The following is a 17,757-nucleotide window of genomic DNA, read 5'->3' as shown; positions in this document are numbered from 1 at the left end:
TTAGTCGTGGTTAATGTACTTTTCTGCTTCCCTGCAATCATATCCTGTCCAGTTTCCAAACTAACCAACACAGAACTGATTTATTTCCTCCAGGGTACAGGCTTCTGAAATTACCTCTGTTAGTTCTTTTTCTTTCATACTATTTATTCCTGCATCTGTAGGTACATCTACCTATGAACATACATACACATGCGCACCCACGCACAAACACGCACACCCCCGCATACACAAACACATACGCACATATGTAAAGGTGCAATGAAATATGCGACGAGTCACGAAAACGTCTAGGCATGGTTAAAATGTTCCACACACCGTTCTTGGTTCGATGTGTTTCAACAGCAATCATTTCAAATCCAGATAGAAACAAATGAAAAATGAAAACATAGGCATAATTTTGTGTCATATATTATGTACACTTGTTGTAGGAAGACAGTTGCCATTATTGTGTAAACTGTCTGCGTTCGTGTGTGTATGCGCGCTTTTATGTTTGTGAGTCTGTAGGTATCTGTGTGTCTTTGTATGCATATGATGAGTTAGCAAATGAGAGACAGAAATTAACAAATGTCTTATTGAATGATTTCAGCTAGCTCTAAATAACAGCTTATAATATTACATTATTAATGAGTGTCTCATGAGTTATTCGGTGATGAAAATATCATCAAGTTCTATAGGCTACGCATAGACGAGATTTATATTCATATCTGTCCATTGTTTCATTGAAACTATTCTGCGTTCATTATACGTTCATTCAAAGTTCATTCAAACTACTGTACGTGCAGGACAGCTCTCATCTATTAAATCTATGAAAAACATTATTGGCGTGACCATGCAATCGTTATTCCTGCAGAAGTGTCGATCGGGTAAATTCTATTCAGTACACACTTATGATTGAAAGAGATAGGACTGACAACTCTTTTTGGATGACCGGTGTAGGATCATCCTCGCAGAGTGTACTTAAAATTCGTTACAAGCTGTTATCTGTTTTTATGCAGGTACTTTTTCTACTGATAAGTTGGCTTTCTATAAGCTGGTCCGAAACAAATATGAAGGTTCGTTTTTTAGACAGAAAGTATTAAAAGTAGTTGGATTGCACTGAGAACGCTCCGACACGACCACTTTTTCATGCCGAATATGTATCTTCAAGGTCGACGTCCTTCATTTCAGTGTTCAGGACAATCATACTCAGTTGACAGAATCTCTTCCACCCTCTCTTTGTCTCTTTCTCTCCCCCCTCTTTCTATGTATATCTGTATGTGATGTGTGTGTGTATATATATATATATATATATATATATATATATATATATATATATATATAATTAAGATGAGTATTCAGTTACGAATGGGGAGATCGATCGATTAGGGGGTCGTCAAAAGAGAGGGCAAGATGGATTGGACGTAGGTTAAGGATTGTTTTAGAGGTTGTCTAATGTGCTTAAAGTAAGGCGCGGGTAGCCTCACGTATGCAGAAAAGACGATGGGTTAGTTTATTATTTGTAGATTTCCACTAATATATCTCCTTAAGATATCAAATAGCTCCTTGCAGCATAATCTGCATCCGTATTTATTGTCTTAGAAAATATTCTTTTGCTTTGAGAAAATTACAGTATTTTATAAAGATGTAATGTTCTCATTCTCCTATTAAAAGGTTATGTAAGGTACAGGTGTAATGTGCTGACAATTATCCATCGTTTGTTATCATTCATTTGATTATTCCTGAGGAAGTGCCAAACGTCAGACATCCAACGGATCAGTCGCTGGATAGAGTTGGGCACAGAAATGTTGACATCGAATGGTAAATAATTAAATAAATGGAATAAAGATCGGTCGTGTTGAGAGTCTCTACATTTTTAAACATACAAATTTGAAACCTTGGAAATATAAACAATGAGAACGACCCTTAAGGAATCTAATAAATGATCCTTTGGGGTGAAGTCTTATGCTATATTGGTAGCGATTACGAAATTTACTGGAAAATGATATATACACACACATACATATATATACATATATACATATATATATATATATATATGTATGTGTGTATATATATATATATATATATATATATATATATATACATACATATATATATATATATATATATATATATATATATATATATATATATATATATATATATATATATATATACGTTAAATAAAATGAGACAACAATGCCAAGGCAGAGTGAAGTTTCTAGGCCATTTATAAAGAGAAAGGTAGTCTTACAGCTTTTTCAGCGATATGAGGGGTATCCCTTCATCAGAGAAAAACTGAGTGAGATAAATAGAGGGAAATAGTAGAGTTCAATAGCAGAAGGAAGGGAAGAGATATAGGAAGTATAAAGGGAAATAAGAGAATAAAAATAAAGATCTATGTTCGATGTTACAATTGCAGTTCCATTATCCAAGTAAAGAGCTGTGCAGAATGTGTAGAAATGTTTCTTGTCCATGGTATGTAAATTCAGTTAGGAGTTCATATTTTGTTATAACAGATGGATGGTGTAGAGACATTAATTCCATGGGGAGAATTCACAAAAAAAAAACACGTAGACAGGTGGTGTAAACCACAAACAGATGTATTAGTTTAACGCTCAGGAAGTGAAAAGTTTTTAACATATCGAACCTACTCTCTTCCACAGAAAGAAACAAGGAGAGAAAATAAAGAGAGAAAATAAAGAATGTGTAGTGGCTAGTGATCTATCATTAATTCCATGTGCTGCTCGTTCAAAGGGTCTTCTAGCGTGAATAAAATTGTGTGCAAGTACTAGCAGGGGTAAGCAGATCGAGAAAACAGAATAGATACGTATCTTAGAAGGAGGAGAATACATATGTAGTGTAAAGGTGGTTTTAAAAAAATAAACATTTATTGAAAACAATATTATGAAATATTTTATGATTATGTTCCGGACTTAGAATTCTTATGAAATATTTTTTCGTTGCTGTAAATTTTTATCGTATATTTTGTAAAATGTGAATATTTTCAATTTCCCATTTGCACAGATATCTAGATGTTCACTGCATGAGATATTCTGAAGAGATGAATCCCGAATTTGTCTTTATGAACATTCACACGGCTAGTCAGTTTCCTTCCTCTCTCCCTAATCGCATTGTGGTTGTCCTTTGCTCAATCTATTCGCATTTCGCGCGCAGCTCATGCGCGTGCGCGTGCGCGTGCGTGTACAATCTGTTTACCATGAATTAAGACAATAATTTACGGGGGAGGTCACCTACAACTAAAAAACTGTCAACTGGGTCACGTCCTCAACTAATTTGCACATATTGTATTTTTGACTCATTATGTTTATATTTCAATAAAACTTCCCTTTATCTCTCTCGACCAGAATTTATACCTCTTCTCAAGGTTATTTCTTCGAGCAACGGATATGCGTTTTATTAGTTAACACTTCTTATTTTACGTTAATTGTAAGTATTCTGTCACCGACTTCTCCATTTTATTTTTTGACGCTGAGCGTATTGTTGGGACGTTTCCACTCACCCTAACTAATTTCAAAAATATTGCCCTTTTTTCGCATTCATTATCTCAAAACTAATTAAGCTCAGCGTCATATGTAAACATCACATGCACATCGGCATTGATAAGCTTAATTATCATCCCTTCATAGATAGTAAATAAATACTTATATTTTCTGGGAAATGTCATTGCTTGTTTCATCATCTCTTCTGTTTAGATTTATTGGATTGCAAGGGAACGCCGCATGGCATAAATGAACAGCTTTTACACTTTATATTTTATTTCAAACGCAAAATATATTTACTACTTTATTACTTCAAACAAGCTGCTTCAACTACACTCCTCTCTCACAGGTATGCTCTCGTACAAAGACTGTCATTTTTCTCCGCGAATATATTTAGACTTTTCTCTGTTTCACTCTTTGTCTCTGAATATATATGTATGTACAGATATGCACAATTGTATATTATATGTCTATATATATATATATAATTAGTATTAGATTTCATTTAATAAACAAAGTTCAATAAATAACATGAAATAAATTAATAGAAGCGGATTATATGTCAAAATACATTATCCTTTTATTTCATATTTCCAGACAATTGTTTCTGACAAAAGGATCAAGATTTCCATGGAGAGACCATCTTAGAGGTCGAATTTGTACTCTTCAGTATGTGAGATTTCAAGGAAAAATGAACAGTTCTAAATGAGTGAAAAACAAATATATAGTGCGTGTGTTTATTGTGGAAAAAAACATGACCATCCCTGAATACAATAATATTTGTTTCAGCACACGATTGCACATCAGATATCTTGCAACATGAATTGACAAACGTATATGTACAAATATTGATACAAACACACACACACACACACACACACACACACACACACACACATAATATATATATATATATATATATATATATATATATATATATATATATATATATATATATATATACATGCATGCATATATTTCCATACATGTATTTATTCATATATATATATATATATATATATATATATATATATATATATCTCTCTCTCTCTCTATATATATATATATATATATATATATATATATATATATATATATATATATATATGTTTATGGGAGTTCATAGCTTAGATAGAAATAAGCATTCAGTGTATATGCCTGTCTTTCCATATACTATGGAGATTACAAATGTTGTGCAGCTGTATCTGACGTATCGGTTTATCATATTAATCCTCCCAAGTGAAATATTGTCATAAAGCATACGATTGTCCCTCGTAACTTGTCAAATTTAATGTTCGTTACCTTTACAATATCGCTTGGTTTCCTCTCAACATTTCAGATAATTAAAGATAATACACAAGATTTACGTCACCTATCAAAATAGCGAAGACAATCTCTCGCCTTACAACTTATTAATAATTTGGAATCCATTACATTTTACTGAGGTACAGAAAGTTATCGCTTTCACACCATACAAATATTGCATGTTTATATTTGGGAAAAAGATTTCATAATTTTCATCAAAAATAGGAACGCCGCAGTAGATATTTAGGAATTATGGTTATTAAATCCGCATGGTATAATCCCTAACTGCGTTTTCCATAACTCATATATCAGTGTTTTGGTAGAAAAGAGCTTTTTTGTTATATTAAACTACACAAGTTTAGATTTATAACATCTGCAGTTTTATATATGTTTGCACACAAAGTAATATTAATCCAGAAACACCAATGCATTTGTGTCAGTCTCACGACCCTAAATCTGCACTCATGTATATATATATATATATATATATATATAAACATATTACTAGAGGTGGAATTTGGTAGGTACACACACAAATAGAGACATGAATAGATATTGAAACAGATACACATATGTATACATTTGCACATACACATACATGCAGACACACTCACTCACACGTGAACATGTGTTTGTTTGTGAGTGTATACATAAATATATATATAATCAAAAGAAGCAACAGGGTATCAAGTAGCAAAGCTGTACGACCGTTTTAAGCGGCTCCATTTAATTGAACAAGGCAATCATTACATCAATTTAAATGCAATGCTATCTTTAGTTGTACAAATAGATAAATGGAATTGTAACAAGTATGACACATGAATATAATTCATGTTTTTATTTGTGAAGATAAAGATAGCACTACATTTAAATTAATGTAATGATTGCTTTGTTCAATTAAATGGAGTCACTCGACACAGCCGTTCTGCATTACTAATTGATATTCTGTTACTTATTTTGATTTTACTTAACTTACTGTGCGGATAATGCAGATAATACCGGACTGACATTTTGTGTTACTTTTGAACATGTTGTTGCTCTTGAAGAATCTAATGCGATCTAAGGGCTTGGCTTGCGCCTCACCACAAACTGAAAAATAGACGTCAAAAGATACTATTACCACCATAAATTATCCGAGAAAAAAACACACTACATATAGGCTACTAGAAGAAAGAGAATGAATTACAACTTTGTTTAACTGCGTACATAATCGTGTTTCGGGCTTTTATTACTTTAAGGCCGATTAGGATGACTTGAACCCGGTATAATACTCTGCCTTGTAAAAACCTCCACCTTACAAATACTCTAACTCCTAAAATATATCATAATATATAAATTTTGTGCATTTTCTTTCTTTTATTATATATTTTTTTACTTCAGCTTACCATGTGGTGAAAATGTCTTCAACGGAACGCGGTGATGCACACGCACCCACGCACGCACGCACACACACACACACACACACACACACACACACACACACACACACATATATATATATATATATATATATATATATATATATATATATCAACAATTAATATATACGAAGAAAACCATATCTTTATTTTAGATCACAACTTCAAAATCAAACATTTCAGATGCATTAATATATACATGCAAACTCACTCCCAAACACACATGTATATATATATATATATATATATATATATATATATATAATTTAGAGAAGAACCACGAAAATGCAATTCAAACAACGAAGGAGATCAGACATCATCAAGAAAGCGTACTCTACAAACTACTAATTTAAAAATCTCTAAAATCTAAAAGAAATGTTTATAATCCATAAAAATCTAAAAAAATACTAGATTAAAAGTTTAATCCAGTTTAGTAAGTTGATAAAAAAGAAAGTAAATTGCAGACTAGGCTCGTTTCGTGGCCACATAATAGCAGAAAATATATGTACAATTCACAATAAATTGATCAAGATAAATTTTATTCAGAAAGAAGTCACTCTTCAGGTCTTTATAAATTCAAATAACGTATCCTACTATTTAAACAATACAAATAAATTAAAATAGGAATAAATTTAAAATATCTCAACTAGTTGGAAAGCTCTTATTATTACAATACATAATATGTCAAAGTTTAATAATTGTAGACTTTCAAGTTAAAGGCCTAATTCGTCTAATGAAGAAATACTTTCTGTAGATTAAGAATAGGAAAACATATAAAAAGATATAGTGTTATTAACTAATAAATGAATTCGACGTTTAACAGTATTAATAAAATACACGGCTTTACTTATCTTACCGAATATTCCTTGTTGACTGCACTATTAACCTTAATGCATGGAATTTATACGAAGTGTGCAACGTGACAATATGGTGTCCCTCTGTGGACTCAAATATCAAAATTACTATATAGAATTTTCAACATATAAATCATGTGACAATGTGGCGCCACATAAAGGAGAGAGATGAACGTATTACAATGGATAAAATGACGAAATATGTATAAGAATCGGGAAACTAATCTGCAGTATGGTATTTAGTGGAAGAATATAATTTTATATATGCATATATGCTAAAACCCCCTTCGGTCATGACTGAACATGGGATTGCACCTAGAAAGTTACCCTCCCAGACACAAGTTCGGCAAGGTTGTTTATGGAAAACCAGCAGTCACCCATGCATACCGGCCTCCCATCTCCACGCCGCCGATGGGAGAAGCAAAGGCCGATACAGCTTGGCACTTGTGACGTCGCAGCTCATTTCTACAGCTGAGTGACTGGAGGAACCTGAAATAATGTGTCTTGCTCAGAAACACTACGCGCATACCGATCCGGGATTCGAACTCACAACCTCACGATCGTAAGCTCGATGCTCTAACCACTGAGCTATGTGCCTTCAGACACACACACACACACACACACACACACACACATATATATATATAATTATATATATATAAGAGACCAGAGTGTACGTACGCCGCCATATGTAAATAAAAAGGAATACAAAACATGGGACAAAAACGCAAAACTCCCCGGAAAGATGATGCCAAAACGGGACAAGAAAAAATAAGGACAGCTCAATCGGAGTGTTCTTTCTTCAGTTGAGTTCTAGACTATCTTTGCAATTTCGGCTCGTCATAATCGAGATTGCTCCAATCTACTATGGTAAAAGCACTGCATTCCTTGGAATGTATACGAAAACAAGGACGGATAAAAAACGGAGATATGTTACGTAAATACAAATGCAAATTACAGGACATTAACAATATGTCTTTCGATGAATAAATTAAATTAAGCTGGCTGGTGTGGAAGTATTGCCTTACGGCAGGGACATAACAGATGAGAGGCAAGAGGAGGAATAAAGATGCTGTACGGATGGTAGTCGAACCAAGAAATAAAGGTCAGCCTTGGCCGAACACCGGTCACGTGGAGAGTGAGTAGAGGGACAGAGGGATAGAAGAATAGGGTGGGACGAGAAAAAAAAGAAAAGATACAGAGTGAAGTGAAAGAGGAGGGAAGTTAAGAATGAAGAGAAAACTAGGAAATATGAGAGAGAGGGAACGAAGAGTGGAAAGAACGAAGTTGCTTTCTTCCAACGAATCTAGTGCTCTTAGGTTAGTTTATCTTTGGTGCTGGCCAGATTGTTATACCCTAGGCATAACGCTTGCATGAACTTCTAACTTGTTGTCTCTTGAGGTCTCTGGGTGAGACTTGGATCCAACTTGTACAAATGCAAAGCAAAAGTCAAACATGAAATAATAATAATAATAATAATAATAATAATAAGAAGAAGAAGAAGAAGAAGAAGAAGAAGAAGAAGAAGTAGAAGAAGAAGAAGAAGAAGAAGAAGAAGAAGAAGAAGAAGAAGAAGAAGAAGAAGAAGAAGAAGAAGAAGAAGAAGAAGAAGAAGCACCGGGCTGAATGAGAAGAAGCACCGGGCTGAATAACAGAAGAAGCACCGGGCTGAATAACAACATGGATGTGCTACACCGGGCTCCCTATACAAAAACATATCTAATCCAATAACATCGATGGAATTAGGCAACAGAACCGGTGGAAGATTTGAAGGAAGCGGTCTTTTAACGAAGATAATTTTTTTTTTAATATTTTTTATTCTTAAAAAATGAAATTTCACTGCAATACAAAGCACAGGTCCTCCTATGCACGATGTCTCAATGAAACACGTGCGATCACACACGCAAAACCAACACCGGAAAGTTTACAAACTATATAAAAAAGAAATGGGACAAAATAGTAAGTACATATATTGAATAATTACGCATACACTCGAACGTGTACACAATGATATATACGTTTTGATACCCATAGAACTACACATGCATCTTAATGTTTACACAACTACGTGAAAATCACAGGACACACTCACGCATACGAAAACACATATCACAAACGAAACAAAAACCAAAACTTTTTTTTTTCTTCTTTATTTATTTTCATTTTGTGAACAAACACAGACAGTGAACCATTCATAAGTTTAAAACGCCACACACACACACACACACACACACACACACACACACACACACACACACACACACACAATACACTATGCCCGGAGATAAATCTATCAACAAAAAAAATACAGATGAATACCGATCTGCTAGCCTTAAAAAACTACGCTACGAGCAATGTTTACATGCTGAGAACTCGGTGACGGTGTTGTCTCAAAAAACTGACCCTAAACAGACAAATCCGTCCCCTAATGTCAACGCCAAAGCTCGTCATGCCTCAATGATAACAAGGCAGATCACAAAACAGATTGGTCATCGACCGAATCACGAAGGGCCACTTACTCGAAATAGATCTGCTAGCCTTAAGAAGCTACGTCACGAGAGCTCGGAGACGGTGTTGTCTCAAAAAATGTACCCTAAACAGACAGACCCGTCCCCTAGCGTCAACGTCGAAGATTGTTATGCCTCACTGTTAATAAAACAAAATATAAACCGGAATGGTCATAGGCCGGATTATAAAGGACCACTTACTCGGATAATGAACCAGATCCGAGACGAGAAATCTGCTACTGGTTCAAATCTTCCCGACACACAGGAGCTGGAAGTACCCCACAACCGGAATATTCCAACAGATGGCCATCCATGCTCGTCATCAAATAACCAAAAGAAAAAGAATGAAAAATGGTCTAGGGAAGATAATAAAGAAGTTCTTACAGCCTTCTACCATGCCATATATTTCCCTACAGATAAATCTAATACTGTACAAACCTACTTAAACTGGAGACAGAAACACCTTGAAGTAAGACCCTACATAGACAGTAACAAACTTGCCAACGTCAGAAGAAACATTATGAAAAAAAAATTACTAACTGAAGTAGAGATTGACCAAATTAAGCAAGCAGTAAAGGATAAAAAGAATGAAACTGCAACTAAAGAAGATAGTACAGAGGAAATAATTATAAACCAGCCCAAGGCTGATGAAAATACAGTAATGATTGAAAGAGTTAAGGTAACTGATAGGCAAAGTGAAATACTCTCTGAACCAACCATAAACACTAATGCAGGTGAAAATCAAATAGATGAAGGAAGTCATACAGAAATCGACGCAACAGAACTACATGATCTAAAAAATCAAATCATGATCGAATGGCTGAAAATTAAAGAAACTAGTATGAATGAACGCGACACTCTCCCCAAAATTCGCAATTCTAACCAAAACCTGAAAATAATTGGTAAAATCCGCCTTGCACTTAAGGATATAATTTCAGCTAATGATGTTGATATTACAGATCTCAACCACCTGTACTATGCATCCGCAAGAATCTCAACAATTCTATGTGGTGAAAAGATTAGAAAAAGACAGCACTCCCACAAAAAGCCTTCTTGGCAAGAACGCATTCAACACCAAATTAAGCTGCTTAGATCTGACATAGAATGTTTGAAAAACCTTAAATTTGACAAGAGTATCAAATCTACAAAGACCCAAAAACTAAAGAAAAAATATAATATGAAAACCATAGTTGACATTGATGCCACCATAGAAACCATCAAGCAAAAGGTATGTGCTAAAGCTGCCCGCATAGCAAGGTATGAAAAGCGTGTTAGATTCTTCCGAGATAATAACATGTTCAAAAATAACCCCAAAAATTTCTACAGGAAGATAGGGAAAACACCAGTAACAATAAAGTCTGTCCCATCAAAAGAAGAAGTGCAAGAATTTTGGAATAAAATCTGGGCAGAAGAAAAAACACACAATGAAAAGGCCCCTTGGATTGATAGAATATCTACAGACCTAGACTCCTTAGAGGAGCAAAAGTGGGAGGGGGTCAAGGTAGAATATATAAGATCTGCTCTCAAGAGGTCAAGCAAATGGAAGTCTCCAGGAAAGGATAAAATTCCTAACTTCTGGTTGAATGCCTTCCCAGAAAGCCATGAACTGCTAACAAAACTTTACAACGATGTTTTGCAAAATCCTAGTTTGATGCCCTCTTGGCTAGTTAATGGTTTAACATTCCTGCTTCCAAAAAATGAGGAAACAAACGAACCAAAAAATTATCGCCCCATAACCTGCTTAACAACAATGTATAAGACGCTAACATCTGTCCTAACCGAGTACACCTATAGTTTTTTAATAGAAAGTAGCATATTCCCTAATGAGCAAAAGGGATGTAAACGTGGATCTTATGGTTGTAAAGATCAGCTACTCATCAATAAGATGATCTTAGAAGATTGTCACAAGCGACACAAAAACTTGTCAATAGCCTGGATAGACTATAAAAAGGCCTTTGATAGCCTACCACATAGCTGGATTAGGAAATGTCTGGAAATGTATAAAATAGCTCCTACTCTGCGAAACTTTTTATCTGTAAGTATGAGATCATGGAGAACCACACTGATGTTGAACAATGACAATGAATCTCTAAATGCTGGAGATGTAAGAATTTCATGTGGCATTTTCCAGGGTGACTCACTATCACCACTCCTCTTCTGTCTAGCCCTAATACCGCTCTCAAAATTGCTCAATGATGCACAGTATGGTTATAAAATATTTGATGAAAATATAAATCATCTCATTTACATGGATGATTTAAAGCTCTTTGCAAAAAATGACCAACAACTCAAAGGCCTACTAGCGATTGTTAAACAATTCAGTGATGACATCAGGATGCAATTTGGCCTTGATAAATGTGCAAAAGCTACCTTTATCAAAGGAAAAATGACAAATACATCTAATGTGAACCTTGACCAGAAAAAATGTCATAAAAGATTTAGAACCAGCGGAGAGCTACAAATACCTAGGGTAATTGAAGGGGACAATATCAAGCACTCAGTGATGAGGGAAAGGATCAGAAGAGAATGTTATCGCAGAGTGAGAGCAATACTGAAGACAGAGCTGAACGCGAGAAACAGGATCGAAGCGATCAATGCTCTAGCCATACCAGTCGTGACTTACAGTTTCAACATCGTTAACTGGTCAATTACTGAAATATGTAATGTTGACTGAAAAATACGAAAACTGTTGACAATGCATAGAATGCACCACCCTAAGGCAGATATAGAACGTCTTTATCTGCCAAGAAAAGAAGGAGGCCGAGGACTTCTACAGCTGGCATTATCAATGAAGGTAGCCACAATTGGCCTAGACACCTATCTGAAAAACTCTGAGGACTGGATGCTAAAACTTGTCTTAAAATATGAAAGCAAGAAAGCATCTTACTCAGTAACAAAACAGGCAAAGGAATATCTAAGTGAATTCCAATTGTAACAAATTCAAGAATTAGACGAACTAGAAACACCTGCAGAAAAAGCTAAGCGCTTGAAAACCCGTGCTAAAATTGCTGCCTTAGCTATTATGACTGAAAAATGGCATGGAAAACCTCTCAATGGCAAATACCCAAAGAGAGCGAATAATGCAGATATTGACAAAGCCCTTACCCACCAATGGTTAATGGCCTCTGGCTTGAAATCAGAAACAGAGGGGCTTATCATAGCAGCCCAAGATCAATGCCTACCTACAAAGAACTACCAGGCCAACATATTAAAGAACGGCAGCTCCCCATTATGTCGTATATGCCAACAACAAAATGAGACCATCGATCATGTTGTCTCCATGTGCAGTCTGCTTGCGCCTACAGAGTATCTCAACAGGCATGATAGAGCTGCACAATATATTCACTGGGTAATATGCAAAAACCTGGACTTGCCCCATGATAAAAACTGGTGGGAACACAAACCACCCCCAGTACTTGAAAATGATCACATTGCACTCCTCTGGAACTTCACCATTCAAACTGACAGAAAGATAGACGCAAATAGGCCAGACATCATACTGAAAGACTTCAGACAAAAATCATGCCTCCTCATTGATATTACTGTCCCAATCGATATAAACGTATCTGTCAAGACCTACCAAAAACTGAGCAAATATAAAGATCTTGAAATAGAAATTAGCAAAATGTGGAATCTGAAGACGAAAACAATACCTATTGTCATAGGTGCCCTGGGAATGACAGCGAAACGGGCTGATTACTACCTAGATCAGATTCCAGGAAACCCCAAAATGGTTGAAGTTCAAAAGATAGTGCTCATGGGAACTGCCCATATCCTACGTAAAATACTGTCTATGTGATCTCAAATTTTAAAGCAAACACATAATTTTCTTATGGTTTCTTAAACATTCACTTGAACAAAACTGTACAAATCCAAATATATGGTGCCCTAGGCATAACACCTACATGAACTTCTAACTTGTTGTCTCTTGAGGTCTCTGGGTGAGACTTGGATCCAACTTGTATAAATGCAAAACAAAAGTCAAACATAAAATAATAATAATAATAATAATAATAATAATAATAATAATAATAATAATAATAATAATAATAATAATAATAATAATAATATTAAAAATAATAGCCTAAAACAATATCTGTTGTCATAGATACCCTAGAAATGATAGCAAGAGGGGCTGAATGCTACCTAGTTTAGATACCACAAAACCCAAAATGGAAGAAATTCAAAAGATAGTACTCGTGTGGACTGCCCTTAACCTACGTAAAATAATGTGTAATCTCAAATTTTAAAATAAACTCATAATTTTATTGTTTTCTAAAACATTTTCTAGAAGAGTATTCTGTCCAAAACCAAATATGTGACATCCTTGGCATATCACCAACATGAACTTGTTGTGTCTTGAAGTCTCTGCGAGAGACTTGGAGCCAACTTGTGCAAATACAAAGCAAAAGTCAAACATATAATAATAATAATAATAATAATAATAATAATAATAATAATAATAATAATAATAATAATAATAATAATAATAATAATAATAATAACGATATCATGTAAATAATATGTGAAATGTTTTGGTGCATGGTGTTTGGCCAACTTTGTAAATTTTTCTAGAACTCTTTCTTTGTCTCTCTATCTCTATATCTCCCGCTCTCCCCCTTTCTATCTTTCTCTCTCTCTCTCTCTCGCTCATTTGGAAAGCGAGAAATTGTCAAATTGATTAAGTAAATCGGAATGGATTCTTTTAAAACTACAAATGCGTGTTGAATTCTTTGTTTACTTTATATTCATGGATAAACAGACGCACACAATACAGGTGCACTCACACGCGCACACACATTTTTCATTTCTTGAAATAGGATTCTTATCTCACGAATCAATTTTAACGCGTGTCATGGAACAAATTGATTTTGGTGGCAAATTATATATGTCAATGTGGGTGATTTCCTATATTTGTATGTGCTAATTGGTCCCCGCTTTGGCGTCAGGTGTCGAAATTTTTCTTGCCATTTTTGTTGGTTACTCTTTGAAGTGCATGTGTGTTTCAAATATGATTATTCATTAGAAGTTTTGTAATGTAGTCAAGATCGTATTGTGTTAATTATTTTCTTCTTGAACACAGTATTCAGGAGGTAAAAACACATGCAAAAACACAGCTTCATCAAGATTTTAATTGTATAATTATTATGCAAATAAAACTCACATCACTCAATAAATTTAATCAGAGAACGAAAAACAAAAATAAAAAGATATTGACTTAACAAACAAAAGCGCAAGATCACTGGCATGAGGATCTACACACAATAAATTACATAATACTCCGCTAAAACCGAGTATCACCGGTTTTAGCCTGAAGATCACACACACACACACACACACACACACACACACACATACACACACACACACAAACAGAGAGAAACACACACTCATAGACTCAAACGCACACGCTTTATCTCACACAAATAAGTGTTAATTGGGGAGAGGACGACCGATGTATCTTTGTGTGCGCAGTATATGTCGATTCATTCAAAGCTAATTGTTTGTGTTTTAGGTGAGACCGGGATGCGAGCGATTGAAAGGGTGTCGGTAGCTGATGGACCGTACCCACGCTGAAATACGTTCTTTGCTGCACGATGGTATCATTCATTGCCCAGCTGGATGTGTAGATATTTGAAACGAGGTTGTTGTATATAATGCTGGTATATATCTTTGCGCGTTTATGAACTTGTTAAATGCACATACATATGTTTGCGTGTTTTCCAACACATACGCATTATGAATACACGCATATAAACACAAACACACACACACACCCACATACACACAACAATACACAAACAAACACAAACATATATAAATATACATACACACACACACACATATTTATATATACATATGATATACACAAACACATATATGCCCCACTATTTACTGACTTATATATATATATATATATATATATATATATATATATATATATATATATATATATATATATATATATATATATATATATATATATATATACGTATTTCTATGTATGTATACACTACTTGAAATATACATGACGTTCGTAGACATTTATAGACAGAGAAATAATTGCGTTTTTGGCAGAGTGCACTTATGATGATGGTATAGAAGAATTTCCTGTATTTACTTACCGATGGCTCTAAAAGTCTGAAACAATTAGTCAGTGTTTTCTGTGAAAAAAACTAAAGTGCTAAATAGAAGCCGGAATTGTTTTTACTTCCGTTATTAAAAGCAAATTATTTAGACTAAAAACTGTCTGCAGACAGTCAATGTGATATACACATATACAGGTAGATATACGTTCGTTATATTTATGCACAGATATACAGACATACACAGATACGCTCACACGCAAACTTACACACACACACACACAAAGATATACACGAGCACACATAAATACGCTCATATATGTATATATATATATATATATATATATATATATATATATATACATACATGCGTACAATCATATATTGACCTTCAATCACTTTATAAGCAAGGTAATTATACGCAACATAACTTTAACTTGTAAATACTACATAGAACAGAAACTTGAGCAAGATGAAAGAAAACACTTTGTCCGTGTTTTGTAAGTCCTTTATGAATGGATGCAGCTACATATATAGTTTACGTATACACACACACACACACACACACATACACACACACACACACACACACACACACACACACAAATATATATATATATATATATTTATGCATACGTACAAACTACAAACACATGGACACACACACAAACACACACGTATATATATAAATATATATATATATATATATATATATATATATATATATATATATATATATATATATATATATACAAGGGGAGGTGATAGGCTGATAAAAATTTCCTTGGTCTAAGGTTATCGCGAGAGGCCTTCCGAGTTCCTTTACAGGGTTAGAAATCCTGAAGGATAGCTGCAATAAGTCTATGAATCTCAGACTGAACGATGGTAAATAATATCATATCTGATCTTCCTGTATTATCTTTTACACAAAGCCAGGAAATTTTCTGCAACAACTCGTGTATGTGTGTATATGTATGTACGTGTGTACGTGTGTACGTATGTATATATATATATATATATATATATATATATATATATATATATATATATATATATATATATATATATATAAATATATATATATATGTGTGTGTGTGTTTGTGTGTATCCAGCAAAGTAGCTAGTAGTTCTAAAATCTCTATCCGTGATGCAAGTAGCAACTCTACTGAAATGTAACGATTGCTAGCACCTCAACGAATTTGTTCCAAAACAAAACACACTATCTTTTGAACCCGCGGAGGATAATCTCCAGCTGGCTAATGACACTATCTGTTTCCGTTATATTACATATAAGGGAGCGAACAACTCACATCGACAATAAATATTCGAGACACACCTACTGAACTTACCCCCAGCAAAGTAGTTAGTTCTAAAATCCCAATACGAGATACAAGTAGTAACTTACATCTCTTATCTAGTTATATATTGCAAACTACGCCAAACGACTGCCATGTCAAGCAGACAAGAATAACCAGTATCGACGAGGAAGAGTTACACCCAGAAACTAGCTTTTCTACTGGTTCCTCACACCGCCAGATGAGAGTTGTTCGCTCCCTTGTTTGCAATATAACAGAGCTAGGTAGTATGTCGTTAGCCAGCTTCTGATGTTAAAACGAATAGTAACAGTGTTCTGTTTGGATCAACCTCGTTGAGGTAGGAACAAAATTTACTTATATATATATATATATATATATATATATATATATATATATATATATGTATATACATATATATATATAAGTAACGTGTATATATATTTATATATATTTCGTATGTGTATTTCGTGTGCAAGATTCTTGATGTGGATACGTGTGTTGAAAGAAATACAATTAAACCTTGGGAGAGGCATTATGCCGGTAATAAACACACGCACTGGTTCAGTCGTTTATTAATTTATATAGTTTTTTGTTAAATTATTTCATTGCACTCTTGCAATCTCTTCAGTAACTTGTCTCTCCACTTCCATTTATTTTGAATATATTCAAAATAAATGGAAGTGGAGAGACAAGTTACTGAAGAGATTGCAAGAGTGCAATGAAATAATTTAACAAAAAACTATATAAATTAATAAAGGACTGAACCAGTGCGTGTGTTTATTACCGGCA

This window comes from Octopus bimaculoides, chromosome 1 (assembly GCF_046866305.1).
Source record: "Octopus bimaculoides isolate indiv1 chromosome 1, ASM4686630v1, whole genome shotgun sequence".
Classification (NCBI taxonomy): Eukaryota; Metazoa; Mollusca; class Cephalopoda; order Octopoda; family Octopodidae; genus Octopus; species Octopus bimaculoides.
This window is presented reverse-complemented; position numbering follows the sequence as displayed.